A 16,014-nucleotide genomic window follows, 5' to 3' on the forward strand; every position below is an offset into this window, starting at 1 on the left:
CTCAAACCCTGTCTCCTGATAAGATGTTATCAATGACAATGCGTGCTGAAACTTTATTAGCAATTTTAATGTCACCCCCGTCCTGTGGTCCTGTGATCTCACCCTGCCTCCATTTGCCTTGTGATATTCTATTACCTTGTGAAGCACATGGTATCTGTGACCCACACCCTAATCATACACTCCCTCCCCTTTTGAAAATCACTAACAAAAACTTGCTGGTTTTACGGCTCAGGGGGCATCACGGAACCTGCTGACATGTGATGTCTCCCCCGGACATCCAGCTTTAAAATTTCTCCCTTTTGTACTCTGTCCCTTTATTTCTCAGACCAGCTGACACTTAGGGAAAATAGAAAAGAACCTACATGAAATATCGGGGGTGAATTTCGCCCAATATCTGGCTGAATTTCCCCCAATAAGGATTCAGATTTATATTATTTGTTGTTACTTTTTTAATATAACTGTGAATGTACATGTGTTAACAAAATTCTTTCTACACATGTTTATTCCACAAGTGTATACTTAAAATCAGACATGATTTTGTATATTCATGATACAGTAGTGAATGAAATGAATTCCCTCCCCTGTATATTTTATACTCTATTTTATAAAGTTTTTTTAACTTGTATTTTCTTAAATTTGTAGTCTTCTATGGTGTTTAAAAATTACAAGTTACCATTCACCATCTATAACAAGGAAAAATACAGAAATGTTATTTTTCATTTTTAGCATTAACATAAAGAATAGCAATCACAATTTGCTCTTGCATAGTCACTTTCATTCATGATTCTCAAAGAATAACATTTTATAGCACCCAAGAGAGACAGGGAGGTATTATTATTTCAATTTTACAAATGATGAGAATGTGTCTTGAAAGCTGAATTCAGAGTTTCCTCCATATCTCAGTAGAGCTCTTAAGAAACCCCACAGCTATGGCAAGTTTTCAGTTTATGTATTGTTGTGTACCTCTGTGGCTATGGCACTGTTTTCATTACTCAAGGTAGATATTCTTTGGTAAATGAAATAGAGCAAATCTTTATGGGGACTGAGTTTTTGAACAGTGTTATACAGTTGATGGAACCTTCCCAGCAAGTTGTATAGTAAAGGTGGACTGACCCATGCTCATTTCTTATGTCATTTCCACATAGAAATGTAAAGCCACATATACATTTGGTTCAGAGAAAACAGATCATTTTGCCCAAGACCTTCTTATTTCATAACTTGGAAAACCCAAAAAAATTTTAAATACAATTTCCTCAACACAACAAAAAATGATAAACAACCAACAAAAGAACAAGCAAGCAAAAACAACTAAACATTTTTTACAATAAACAAATACTTGCTCTATCCTAAAGAATATATTAATGCTCAATTAACTCATAGTATAAAAAGGTAACCAATTATATTAGTGAGCAGACAGAGATTTAAAAACAAACAAGCAACAAACAAACATACCAGGTGATTCAATAAAGAGACTATTGTAACAACTATTATAATAATGTTAGAATTGCTGAAACCAACCATGTAGGAAGAAGAGGCAAGCAGAAGTCATTGAAAGAAGCCTCTAAACCAAGCTGGGAGGAGGCCATATAAAAGCCTGAGCTGTCAGGCTGAAGCCATGGAAAATACACAGCCAGTGCTCTTTGATAACAATTCAAATAGGACACAAATATCTTCATACTCTGTCCTCTTCCTGAGAGGTCAAAAACAAATGCTTCTCCTCCAGATCTCTTTGACACAAATCTTATAACTGGGTTTCGTCAAGTTCCTCACAAATTAACCAAATGATTAGCCAATGCACATGAATAAGTACTATGAAATATCTTTCCTTTCATGCCAAATGAACAACTAGATGTGTTGTTCAAATTTCACCTCACTGGGAGTGTTTTCTTTTAGGGACACATTGACTGGATTATTGAAATAGGTTTTTAACTATGAACTGGTTTTCTCCAGATTGCACCTCATATGTCATTTTTCCTCCTTGATTTTGCGTTGCATCCTTTCACTGTATATGTGTTTCCTGTCTCTACCTCCTAATCTTATTTTCCACATGACAGCCAGAGTCATCATTTTAGAACATAAAGTATATCATGACAGTCCTGTGCTCACAACTCCAGAGAAGTTCCCACCCACTCACCCACTAAAAAAAAAAAAAAAAAAAAAAAAAAATCCCAAATCCTGACATGGTCAAAAGAACACTTGTAATCTAACCTTTTACTATCACTGAACAGTCTTGTAGCACAGGCATACCTTGGAGATATTGCAGGTTTGGTCCCAGACCACCACAACAAAGTAAGTATCATAATAAAGTGAGTCACACAATTTTTTTTGTTTGCTTGTACATATAAAAGTTATGTTTATACTATACTATTCTCTATTATAGCAGTCCCCAACATTTTGTTACCAGAAACTAGTTTTGCGGAAAACAATTTTTCCATGGATGGTTCAAGGGGGATGGTTTTGGGATGAAACTGTTCCACATCAGATCATCAGACACTAGATTCTCATAAGGAGCACACAACCTACATTCTTCGTATGCATGGTTCATAGTAGGGTTTACTCTCTTTTGACAGTCTAATGTTGTGGCTGATCTGACAGGAGGCAGAGCTCAGGTGATAATGCTTGCTGGCCTGTGGTTCACCTCCTGCTGTTGAGGCCAAGCTCCTAATAGGCCACAGACCAGTATCCATCTGCTGCCCAAGGATTGGGGACCCCTACTCTGTTAAGTGTGTAATAACATTATGTCTAAAAAAGAATGTACATACCTTAATTAAAAATACTTTGTTGCTAAAAATGCTAACAATCTTCTATGCCTTCAGTAGGTTATCATCTTGTTGCTGGTAAAGTCTCTTGCCTCCAAGTGGACGGCCGCTGACTGATCAAGGTGGTGGTTGCTGAAGATTTGGGTGGTTATGGCAATTTCTGAAAATAAGAACGATGATGAAGTTTGCCACACCAATTGACTCTTCCTTTCACAAAAGACTTCGCTTTAAAACTTGATGCTGTTTGGCGCATTTTACCCACTGTAAAACTTCTTTCAAAATTGAAGTAAATCCTTTAAAGCCTTGCTGCTGCTTGATCCACTAAGTTTACGTAATATTCTAAATTCTTTGTTGTCCTTTCAACAATGTTCACAGTATCTGTACCAGAAGTAGATTCTATCTCAAGAAACCACTTTTTTGGTCCCTCATAAGAAACAACTCCTTATCCATTCAAATTTTATCATGAGATTATAGCGGTCACACCTTCAGATTCCACTTCTAAATCTAGTCCTTATGCTATTTCTACCACATCTGTAGTGATCTCCTCCATTTAAGTCTTGAACCCTTCGAAGTCACCCATGAGGGTTGAAATAAACTTCCCCCTAACACCTATTGATGTTGACATTTGGAGCTCCTCCCCCATGAAACACAAAAATTTGGCATCTAGAATGATGAATCCTTTCCAGAAGGTTTTCAATTTACTTTGCCCATATCTATCAAGAGATCACTATCTATGGCAGACATAGTCTTACAACATATATTTCTTAAATAATAGACTTAAAAGTAGAGATTTCTCCCAGATCCATGGGCTGCAGAAAGGACGTTGTGTTAGCAGGCATAAAAAGGACATTAATTTCCTTCTACATCTCCCTCAGAGTTCTTAAGTGACTAGGTCATTGTCAATGAGCAGTAATATTTCAAAAGAAATATTTCTTTCTGAGCAATAATTCTCAAGAGTGGGCTTAAAATATTTAGTAAGCCATGCAGTAAGAAGATGTGCTATCTTCCAGGCTTTGTTGTTGTATTTATAGAGCACAGGCAGAGTACATTTGGCATAATTTTTAAGGACATTAGTATTTTTGAAATGCCAAATGACTATTTGCTTTAACTTAAAGTCAACAGCTTCATTAGCTGCTAATAAGAGAGACACCTTTTCCTTTGAAGCTTTGAAGCCAGATGTTGACTTCTCCTCTCTAGCTATAAAAGTCGTAGATGGCATCTTCTTCAAATAGAAGGCTATTTCACTTACATTGAAAATTTGTTGTTTAGTGTAGCAATCTTCATTAATAATCTTAGCTACATCTAGTAGGTAACTTGTGATGGCTTCAACATCAGCAATTGCTGCCTCATCTTGCACTTTCGTGTTACAGAGACAACTTTCTTTTTCCTTAAAACTCATGAAGGATCCTCTGCTAGCTTCAAATTTCCCTTCTGCAGCTTCTTCACCTCTCTCAGCCTGTGTAGAATTAAAGAGAGTTAAGGCCTTCTTTGGATAAGTCTTTGGCTCAAGTGAATGTAGCTGGTTTGATTTTCTATCCAAACCATTAAAGCTTTTCCCATATCAGCAATAAGCCTGTTTCACATTCTTATCATTTGTGTGTTCACCAGAGTAGCATTTTCAATTTCCCTGAAGTTTTTGCCTTTGTATTCACAACTTAGCTAACCGCTGGGCTCAAGAGATGTAGCTTTCAGCCCATCTTTGCTGTTGACATGGCTTTCTTTACTAAGCTTAATCGTTTCTAGCTTTTGTTTTAAAAGTGAGAGACCAGGCCGGGCGCGGTGGCTCACGCTTGTAAGCCCAGCACTTTGGGAGGCCGAGGCGGGCGGATCACGAGGTCAGGAGATCAAGACCGTGGTGAAACTCCGTCTCTACTAAAAATACAAAAAAAAAAAAAAAATTAGCCAGGCGTGGTGGCGGGCGCCTGTAGTCCCAGCTACTCCGAGAGGCTGAGGCAGGAGAATGGCGTGAACCGGGGAGGCGGAACTTGCAGTGAGCCGAGACTACACCACTGCACTCCAGCCTGGGCGACAGAGCGAGCCATTGTGCCAGACGAGGGGAACATTAAGGCTGTATCTTGATCAGTTCTTACTGTTTTTATAACTTCAGACTCAGAAACATTAGTTTCCTTCCTGTTCCTCAAAGACACCAAGTATATTTCTGTCCTATGATCTTTGCATTTGTTGGAGTCTCTGGAACAATATTCTGCCAGCTTACTACGTGGCTTGTTCTCTTATTTTCTTCTGATGTATACTCAAATGTCAACTTACCACCAGAGTGGTATTTCATGACCACCCTATTTAAAACAGCAATCTTCCTGGCCCTCCCTATATCTATTACTATGCTTTATTTTTCTATATATCATTCAATAACATCTGATATAGTATATATAATTGAAATGCTAAGAACCTAATGATAGAGCCTGAATTATTTTCTCATATAGTCTTAGAACTAGCATAGCGTAGGTGCTCATGGTGGGTGCTTGATATGGTTTGGCTGTATCCCCATCCAAATCTCACCTTAAATTGCAATAATCCCTGCATGACATGGATGGGGCCAGGTGGAGATAATTGAATGATGGGGGTAATTCCCCCATACTGTTCTTGTGGTAGTGAGTAAATCTCACAAGATCTGATGGTTTTATAAATGGGAGTTCCCTTTCACAAGCTGTCTCTTGCCTGCCGCCATGTAAGACATGTCTTTACTTCTCCTTTGCCTTCCACCATGATTGTGAGGCCTCCCCAGCCATGTGGAACTGTGAGTCCATTAAACCTCTTTCCTTTATAAATTACCCGGTCTTGGGCATGTCTTTATCAGCAGCATGAGAACAGACCAATACAGTGCTCAATAAATTTGTGTTAAATACATGAATTAATGAAGCAGTTACTAATAACGTTTCAGTTTTCAAAATGAAGAAAGTGAGGCATAAATATATTAAAGTTCTTAGGTCCATAGAGTCATTCCATGTCAGAGTTATGTATTAATCTACACAAACTTTGCTGACTTTAAATCTAAATATTTAGCTAGTAATTAAAAGACAGATTAGGAGCTGTAGTTTTTGAACAAATTCATGGAAATGATTTAAATATGTGCAACTTTATATGGAAAAGCAGAGTGGCCATTCAGCCCGAATGCGATTTTCGCATTGTTTCAACAAATTATCCATAACGCCAACCACAGTGCCGGGCCCACGATTAAAACTATGTGAATAGTCAAGGAATGAATAAATAAATCAATGACTGGAGTTAGCAGTCTAGATTTTTGACAATGGTTATGTAAATTGAGATATTTGGCTAATTTCTTGAAGCCTGAAAATTATTATTGGCAAACTGAGAACAGGCTAGATAGTCTCCTTAGTAGTGATGACGTGCTAACCACCACAATCATACTCCCTTATTCACATAGAGAGAGTTGTTGCTGAGAAGTAGCTACCCAATCAGAGACTATATTCTCCATACTTGCATCTAGGGCACATTCCATTGCAATGTAGTTGAAAGTCATTTAAATCACTCCTGAGCTGAAGTTCAAGAAGAAAATGTGTCCCTTCCACATTTCCTTTATTTATTTTCTGGATGAATTTAGAGAACTTCAAGGCTGTAGTGGGGAATACAGCTAAAAGATGAAAACAGCTCATTTCTCTGAATTACCATGTGGAAGGAAGCCACTCACCCACCAGCAACACCTAAGCAGTTATTTACCTGAGTGTAAAATAGTAATCTGTAGTATATAGTCCATAAAACAGTTGAGTTTATTATAGCAGCTAACAATGACCTTAATGTTATAACCACAAATGTTTATTTTAAATACAAAATTCCATGTTCTACACTCATGTCAAATTAGTAATTTTTTTCAGACATTAAACATAATTTCCCAGATAAAAGGCAGAAAACAATAGTAATGTACTAATTATTTTCCATTTTCAGGGCCATAATCCTAATTCTATTCCTAGTTAGCTAACACTTTTAATGGCCATATCATTTCCAAGTGGTCTCCTTTCTTCTATTTTATTCTCCTTTAAATGATCATTATAAATATTTTGTAGTTATTTTTCATTTATTCATATATTAACCTTTTATATAAGATAAACTCAAATGTTCACATCTGGCTTTTAATCTTTTTCTAAAATTCCTATCTACGGTTTATCTAGTAGTGGTACCCAATGTAAATCTGCTTTAACCAGATCTCTAGCCCACACCTCTTTAAATCAACTATGCTTAGTTGAGTCTCTGAAGTTTTACCATTCCCTCCCCTGGGTTACTTTCTTTTTATCTGTAGTACTAATCTTTTAAGATCTATCCAGAAACTTTTTCTTCTGGAAAACTTCACTTTCTCTTCTGTCAAATTAATGTGAATTTCATGTGTGTACACTTTGGTTCTTAATATTTTATGTCAGGAATCGAAGACACTTAACTTATTTTGCCACCTGGGACCTAATCCTGTTTCTATAATTATATTGTAACAATCTTTCTCAGTTATTTTATAAAAACACTTTGCACGGGAAGGGTTCAGGCTGAAACTTTTAATTAGATCAACTGACCCATTCTTGTTTTGAAATATAAGCTTACATCATTTAATTCTATTAAATTGTCTTTCATATATATATATATGTATATATATATACATACACACATATATACATAATAGTTCTATTAGACTACAATATTATTAAGAAAAGTAGTTTCTATAATTGGGCAAAACACAGAGTAAGGTTTTTTATTTTTAGCTCTTAAAGATGGTTAATATTTTTAAAAAAAGCCCTCAACATCTGAAAACAAACAAGAAGTAGAATGTAAGAGTCCAAATTTGCAAATACAGCTTTAATAGTAAAATGTTCAAAACAAATCAGTCTGGCAGCAATGGGGTATAGCATTTTAAGTTCTCTATACCACGTAGCATAAAAGTAAAAGATTTAAAGTTTATATTTAGAGGCAATACATTTGTCAAAAAGATGTAAAATTCCTGTTAAATGTTCACAATATAGAAAACATGTTATTACTTTGGTTCTATTTAGTATGAATTTTTTAAAACAGAAAAGGCAGAACAGAGGAAAATTATGGTATTAGGGTAATGTTATTTATATTTTTATTTTAGAAAAGCAAGATAGGTGATGTTTAAGTGAAGCAAAAATAATAAATTATAATGTTCAAGAAATGCTAATGGCATTCATGATCACTTTGGAAGGCTGAGGCCAGATCATCTGAGGTCAGGAATTCAAGACCAGCCTGGCCAACATGGTGAAACCCTGTCTGTACTAAAAATACCAAAATTAGCCAGGTGTGGTGGTTGGTATGCACCTATAATCCCAGCTACTCAGACGCTGAGGCACAGGAGAATTGCTTGAACCCAGGAGGCAGAGGTTTCAGTGAGCCGAGATGGTGCCACTGCACTCCAGTCTGGATGATGGAGTGAGGCTCTGACTTCGTTTAAAAAAAAAAAAAGAAGAAATTGGCTGGTAAATATAAGAGGAAATACATTATAAATCAAGAGTAATTTCTAATGTTTGGCAAATTTCTTCAGGTATAGGCAAAATAAAAGTTCCTGCGAAGTTCACTGACATTTCCTGTCAGTGACACCATAACAAGGCAGCATTTCTTTCAACAAAATAATCTTAAAAAGTTAGAAAAAAATGGTTATTAGGTTATGGCTTCTTTCTTACATTTCTTCAAATTTGTTTGATGCAACAATTTTTGCATAATTTGATAGAGTCATCTAAAATTATGGATAAACAACGTATGTGACAAAAACTAAGCAATACAGAACTCTTCATTATTATAAAACATAAATTTCAACAGTCTTTTTTTGTGTTAAATTTTCAAATATTTAATATATATTTTTAAAACCCTGTTACTAACATTGTATATTCAATTATTAAGAAAAATAAATACAATTGGTTTAGTATAAAGGTTTGAATTTTTTAATGAAAGCTTTTCAAACTAATATTTAAAATTAAACAAAAAACTAGCCTTTATCATTTACATAAAAAATTATTCAGTGATTGACATTTTTCTCTTCTAAACATTTACAGAAATGCCAACAGCAGATAAAGGTATAAATACAGTTTATTTAGTGTTTATCTTTTCAGGCTAGTTCAAGTATTCTGTCAATTAGAACTTAAACGAATTCCAGACATCTGCATAATATGTTCTTATTGGTGCTGTAAGAGGAATCGGGGTTGATAGATTCAGGAACATAGTGGCAGGCTAAAAATGAGCTGTGCGACCAGGTGGTATGCAGAATGCTAGGCTTAAATTTGGAAATTTCAGAGGTGTTTTAGTTATATAGATGGTTATGATTAAAGATTTGCATTAGAAGAGTAATTGGTAATAATATGGCCTGGAAGAGGCCTGAGACTTGAAATAAAGACAATACCTATCAGTGGAAACACTCATCTATTCTCACTGGTCTCCTTCACACTCACTTGTTTACAAAGCTACTGGTTGGGGAGGGGTAGAGTACGCTGTTTAAAATGTAGATAGCTCCTCCAACAAGCTGGGGAGATTTCCATTACTTGAAAGTTGTTCTAGTTCCCCGGAGTTGGAAGGGAGCCAGAGCAGCAGGTTGAAGAGCCTGTTATATAGTCACTTCCGTAGTCGCTGCAGCTGCTGAGAGCAGATCGGGTCTATTTACCTGGTCCCCATGGGATTCTCCCTCTTGCTCACCCACCTGGCCAACCACAAACCAATCAATCCTAGCCTCCATTTCAAGGCTTTTCTAGGGCTCTGAAGAATTAATACCTCTCTGAAAGTACTTTATATTCAGGGAACACCTCATTAAATCATGAGGGTCAACCATAATATATGAGATGGTCCATTTGGAAGGACCAGATCATCACAGACATATCTAGGGATGGGAGTTCTAAAAGGTTATACCTATCAGAGCGTGCCTTGAGTGTGATTAAATGTGTCTAACTAAAGGGAGAGGGGTCAGCACACCCTATTGGCCTTTGCTGTCTGAATTCCATTAGTCTTGAGGTCAGCAACTGGACTACCTGTACATCTCTATTATGCATACGTGATGTGGTTATATTCCAAGCAGCCAAGAAAAGCTAATCTGAGACCAGTGTAGATATATTATCCTCACTTCCACCACTCCTTTTGTATTTACCCAGAAAGCTTTTCTCTTAAATAATAAAATATAAAATTTCAAGGTTGTCCTTGAAAGCAGGAGTGGAGTAGGTAATTCACACTCTTGGTTTTTATTATCCTTAATGCGTTCCCATAACAGAAGTTATATAAAATTTATCTTGTTCTAGGTATTATGCCATGACTTGCTTTGTTTTTTCATTCAACATTCTGCATTTAAGCATATTCATGTTGGCTTACACAGAGTCTACATGGCTTCTTTTAAATGCTCTGTAGTATTCCATTGTATAAATAGACCACAATTTATGTATCTATTTCTCTACTGATGGAGATGTTTGGATTAGTTTCAATTTATCACTCCAAAAATTATGTCAGGGCTTATAGCTCTGCATGTCTTCTTTATAGGTGAGAGAATTTCAGTAGGGTATATAATGAAAGTGTAATGGTTCTATCACAGACTATGCACGTGTTCCATTATCCTATAAAGATTGAAACTTTTATCCCAAATGATTTTACCAATATACCATTCAACAAAAGGTGTATGGGAGTTCTCTTTTCCCAACATCCAACAAATATTTAATATGGCCAGATTCATTTTTATTTTGCTAATCACCTGAATATGAAAAGAATCTCATTTTTCAAAATTTGCATTTCCCTACAGAAATGCAAAATGGTTGCGAGCCTTTTCATATGTTTATTGGCGATTGTGCTTCCTTGTTTACTAATTCCTGTTTATACCCTTCGCACATATTTCCTTTTGAGCTATTTCTTTCATTATTGATTTGTAGCAGTTACTTATATTTTCTCAATACTTTTTCATTTATTATAAATGATCAAGTTATGTCCTCCAAGTCTGTGGCTAGTACTCTAGTTTTGTTTACAGTATACTTGTCAAATGGAAAATTTTTAATGCTGTCATATTTAGCCAATCTTCTGGTTTTGCTTTGTATGCTTTGTGTCTTGTAGAGTGCTACAGACTGAATTGTTTTCTCTTCAAATTCATATTTTAAATCCCTAACCTTTAATGTGACTATATTAAGACATAGGAGGACCTCTGGGAGGTAATTAAGATTAAATGAGGTGAAAACAGTGGTGGTTTAATCTGCTCAGGCTGCTATAACAAAATACCACAGACCTAGTGGTTTAAACAACAAAAGTTTACCACAATTCTGGAAGATGGAAAGCCCAAGATCAAAGGGATGGCAAGATAGGGTTCTTGAGAGGTAAAGCCAGCTGGGCTTCTGGGTCGGGTGGCAACTTGGAGAACTTTTCTGTCTAGCTAAAGGATTGTAAACACACCCATCAGCTCTCTATGTCTAGCTAAAGGTTTGCAAATGCACCAATCAGCACTCTGTAAAAACAAACCAATCAGCACTCTGTAAAATGGACCAATCAGCAGGATGTGGGTGGGGCCAAATGAGGGAACAAAAGCTGACCACCCAAGCCAGCAGCAGCAACCCAATGGGGGTCCCCTTCTGTGTTGTGGAAGCTTTGTTCTTTTGCCCTTCATAATAAATTTTGCTGCTGAGCACTGTTTGGGTCCCTTTATGAGCTGTAACACTCACTAGAAGGTCTGCAGTTTTACTCCTGAAGTCAGCGAGACCACAAATGCACCGGGAGGAGCAAACAACTCCGGACGCACCACGTTTAAGAGCTGTAACGCTGTGAAGGTCTGCGGCTTCACTGCTGAAGTCAGCGAGAGCAGAAACTCACTGGAAGGAAGAAGCTCCAGACACATCTGAATGAACGATCTCCGGACACACCATCTTTAAGAACTGTAACACTCAGCGTGAGGGTCCGCGGCTTCATTCTTGAAGTCAGTGAGACCAAGAACCCACCAGAAGGAACCTGGAAAGCCCAGGATCAAGCGGATGGCAAGATAGGGTACATTCTGACCCCTCTCCTCTTGGCTTGAGGTGATAAAGACTTTTTGCTTGTCCAAATTTTAATTAGTCTCCTGAGCTTCTCCTAGGTCCACCTTTGCACTTCCTTGTACAATTCAGTTTTAGCAAAGAACCGTGCTAAATCAGTTTAGCCAGAGTCCCCAATCCTCAGTATCTGATTAGGTTCCTTATCCTCCACCATTCACCCCAGATGATGTCTGATAACCCTGGCCTGTCTTTGGCAAGAATCCTGTTAAGTTGGTTTAGCCAGAATCCAGCTCACCCCTGGTATTCCTCTTAGCAATTTCCCGTCTACTGACACCCACAGGGCTCTTTGACTATAAATTCCCATTTGGTTTAGCCAGAATCCAGCTCACCCCTGTTATTCCTCTTAGCAATTTCCCGTCTACTGACACCCACAGGGCTCTTTGACTATAAATTCCCATTTGCCAATACTATATTCAGAGTTGAGCGAATCTTTCCCACACCCCATTGCAGTGGTCACTGTGTCCACTGTTATGGTCCTGAATGAAGTCTTCCTTACCATGTTTTAACAAGTAGCATGGAATTTTTTTTTCCTTTAACAGTAGGTGGCTTACATCTCACTGTGCACTCCTCACATGACCTCTTGTTCACAGGCAGAGAGAGGTCGAGCTCTCTGATGTTACTTATAAGGACATTCATTCTGTCAGATTAGGGTCCAGCTCTTATGGCCTCGTTTAATCTTAACCATTTTTGTAAATGCCCTATCTACACATAAAAGTCACAGTTATTTGGGGGTAAGGACTTCAACATATGAATTTTGAGAAGAAAAAAAATTCAGTCTATAGCAGGTGGGACCATAATTTGATAGGATCGGTGGTCTTACAGTAAGAGGAAGAGACCTTTCTCTCTCTCGCTCGCTCTCTCTCTCTTTTTCTCTCTTCCCCTCTTCCCCTACATGAGCTAAGAGGAAAGGTCATGTGAGGCTAAAGTGGCTGTGTGCAAGCCGGGAAGACAGCCCTCATCAAAAAACTGAATCAGCCGAAACTTTCATCTTGAACTTCTTGCCTACAGTACCATGAGAAAAAGAAATTTCTATTGTCTAAGCCCACCCAATAGATGGTATTTTGTTATGACATCCTGAGCTGAGTAAGACATATAGTATTCCTGCCTTCTACCAAGCTCATAAATAATTGCTATTATTTATGTAATTACTTGTAATTACTTATGGCATTTGACCCATGTAGTATATATAAAAATATATGCGTCTATGAAATGAGAATACATTGATCAAAAAACACTTACTGAAGGGATGACTCTGTCACCACTGATTTTTAATGCTTCATATATCTTTTACCACGATGCCTAGCATGATGCTATGTGATATGGTTTGGCTGTGTCCCCACCCAAACCTCATCTCGAATTGTAGCTCCCATAATTCCCATGGCTTGTGGGAGGGACTTTGCGGGAGATAATTGAATCATGGGTGCAGTTTCCCCCATACCATTCTTGTGGTAGTGAATAAGTCTCAGGAGGTCTGATGAGTTTATAAGGGATTTCCCCTTTCATTTGGCTCTCATTCTCTCTTGTCTGCCACCACGTAAGACGGGCCTTTTACCTTCCAGCATGGTCTTGAGGCCTCCCAACCACGTGGAACTGTGAGTCCATGAAACCTATTTTTCTTTGTAAGTTACCCAGTCTCAGGTATGTATTTATCAGCAGCGTGAAAATGGACTATATGTAAAATAGGGTTATTCCAGTTGTCTATTTTGGTCAATTTGTCTATTTTGGTTTATTGTTCATCTATATAGTGCATCAAGGCCACTTTGCCTTGACTGCCATCCTGGTAATAGTGAGTCTTGAAATCTGGTAGGTCAAGGATCCTCCCTTTTTTTTTTTTTTTGAGAGTGTTTTAAAGGCACCTGTGATCTAGGTGATTTAGTAGGTCTGGAATGGGACCTAGATTCTGCATTTTATCTAAAGCATGTAGATTTTGACATTGAACAGCAGGCTTTTAGAAATAAGTTTATAAAAAATTTTGTTGAATAAAAATAAAGTTGGAAGGCTAATGTAAATGCAATAATTCATGAAATAATCTGGTAAGAATTGATTGTGATTTAAAATATAAAGTCCTCCCATAATAGAACATAGTGCTTTTTTCAGATATTTATATCCTTCAACAATGTGTTTTAATTTACTTTATAAAAGGGCACTCTTTGTTAGGTTTCTACCCAGATAGCCTACATTTTATATTGCCTTTGTAAATGGTATTCTTTTTCCCTGTTCAATACTGAAATAGAGAAAATTGGTGGTATACCTGAAAGCTATTCATTTTTATATGCTGATCTTGTATTCAGCAACCCCAGTGAATTATCAGGTCTAGTAGTGAGATAGCTGAAATTTGCTTTCTTTAAAAATAGCTTGCCTGAGTTAGGATGAAGCACACGGCGTCCTTACATTCCTTTTTTTTTTCCTATTTGCTGCAAGTTTTGGATTACCTGTTCTTGATAGATTGGTTAAATTTATCTAGATGCAGTGTATTCCCTGTCCCCATTCCTTTTGTGAGTGGGATTGGCCCAAGGTTTTAATTGTTGACTTTGTACTTTAATGGTGACAGATTTAGTAATGTTTTCTATTTTTTCTTTATTCAAACTTGTTTCTATTTTTTTTTTTTTTATAAAAGATCTTGTCTCAAATTATGGTCTAAAAACTCCTGTGGTTCCTGGAGAAACTTTCAGGGAGTTCATGAAGTAAAAAATATTTGTATAATTACACTATACTGAAATATTATTGTTTTTACTCTCACTTTTTCACAAGTGTATAGTGAAAGTTTTCAGAATTTCAGAGATTAAAGAGTGGTATTGTAGCAGATTTAATGTAGTATCAAGCGAAAGTTTAAAGAAACATGGCACTATTCTACTTTTTTGTTTGTTTTGCTATAGTTATCTCGTGTAGTTTATATTTATATTAGCATGCAGTGAGCTTATTATTGTTATATTTTAAAATATAATAATAAATGCATATTTTAACATTGCTTTTCTAAGGGATAACTGTTGATATATAAGCCTGCATAAATACAAGGTCTTTGAGGTCCTCAATTTTTAAAAGCATAGAGTTCCTGAAACCAAAATGTTTGAAAACTACTATTCTGGAAATTTTTAAATTTTGTCTAAAGTGTCAAAGTCATTGATATAAAAGTGTTCATCACTTACACATCTTTTAAAAATATTGATGTACTAATCTCTCTATGTTTATACTGAATTCCATTTAAAAATTTATTTTCTTACAAGTTTCAAATAATCATATTTAAATGCTTATTTTTTTCATTCTTCTGTTTATTGAATACTAAAATTTGCTGTTTGTGTATTCTCTTCTTTTTGTGTACCTTTGGCTTTTATGTCATTAATCTAGGCTCTTGAATAGTTGCCAAATAAGAAACATTTTTTTAAAGAAAGACTAAGTATATTTTTAAGTATCACTTAAATTTTGTCACAAGTTCTCTGATGCAGAATTTGCTTATTAATTAATTCTAAGCATTTAAAAATTGTCATTCTTTTAAAATTCCATTTTTACAAGCTTTTAATTGTTGGAAAATTAATTACATGGAGATTCAGTGCAGTATGCATGGGTTTAATTCATTTAGTTTTGTTTTAAATTTTCTATGCAATGTAGTATGTGGCAAATATTTGTAAATATCCACATGCACTTCAACATTGTTGATTACACGAGTACATAACCATGAACATGTATAGTAGCTATGGCTTTCTTTGAATTTTTTTGATTAATCATTAGCAAGTATTAAACAGCTTGATCTATCAGTTTCTGAGATATGTACATTTCAGTTTTGTGAATGATAATTTATCTGTTGCTTCTTAATATTCTGTCAGTATTTTCAATATATTATTGAGTGCATGTATGTTTATTATTGCAATGTATTATTGACTGGTTGTGTCAAGAATTGCAAAGCAGCTGAAATTTACTCTACATCCAAGCTCAAAAGTTATTCTTGTTAAAATCCAGAAGACACAAGACTGCTGGTTTTGAGCAAACGGAAAGTTTATTATTCACAACAATAGCAGCAGTCACAACATTTTCATATTCTTATGCCTGTTCCCAGATCTCAAATTCCCATACGGTGATGTTACAAGGGCCCAATAATGCCTACATGAGCAGTAAAATGTGTTATAAGAGAATTTTAAACTTAAGAGACCCTAGTCTTTTATAATGTGCTGCAATCAAATAAGTCCAAATTCTTCTGTAGAGGGAGATATTATCTTTCATTCTACTCAGCAGTAAACAAACCTACCTCT

Source organism: Hylobates moloch, unplaced genomic scaffold (assembly GCF_009828535.3).
Source record: "Hylobates moloch isolate HMO894 unplaced genomic scaffold, HMol_V3 SCAFFOLD_4, whole genome shotgun sequence".
Classification (NCBI taxonomy): domain Eukaryota; kingdom Metazoa; phylum Chordata; class Mammalia; order Primates; family Hylobatidae; genus Hylobates; species Hylobates moloch.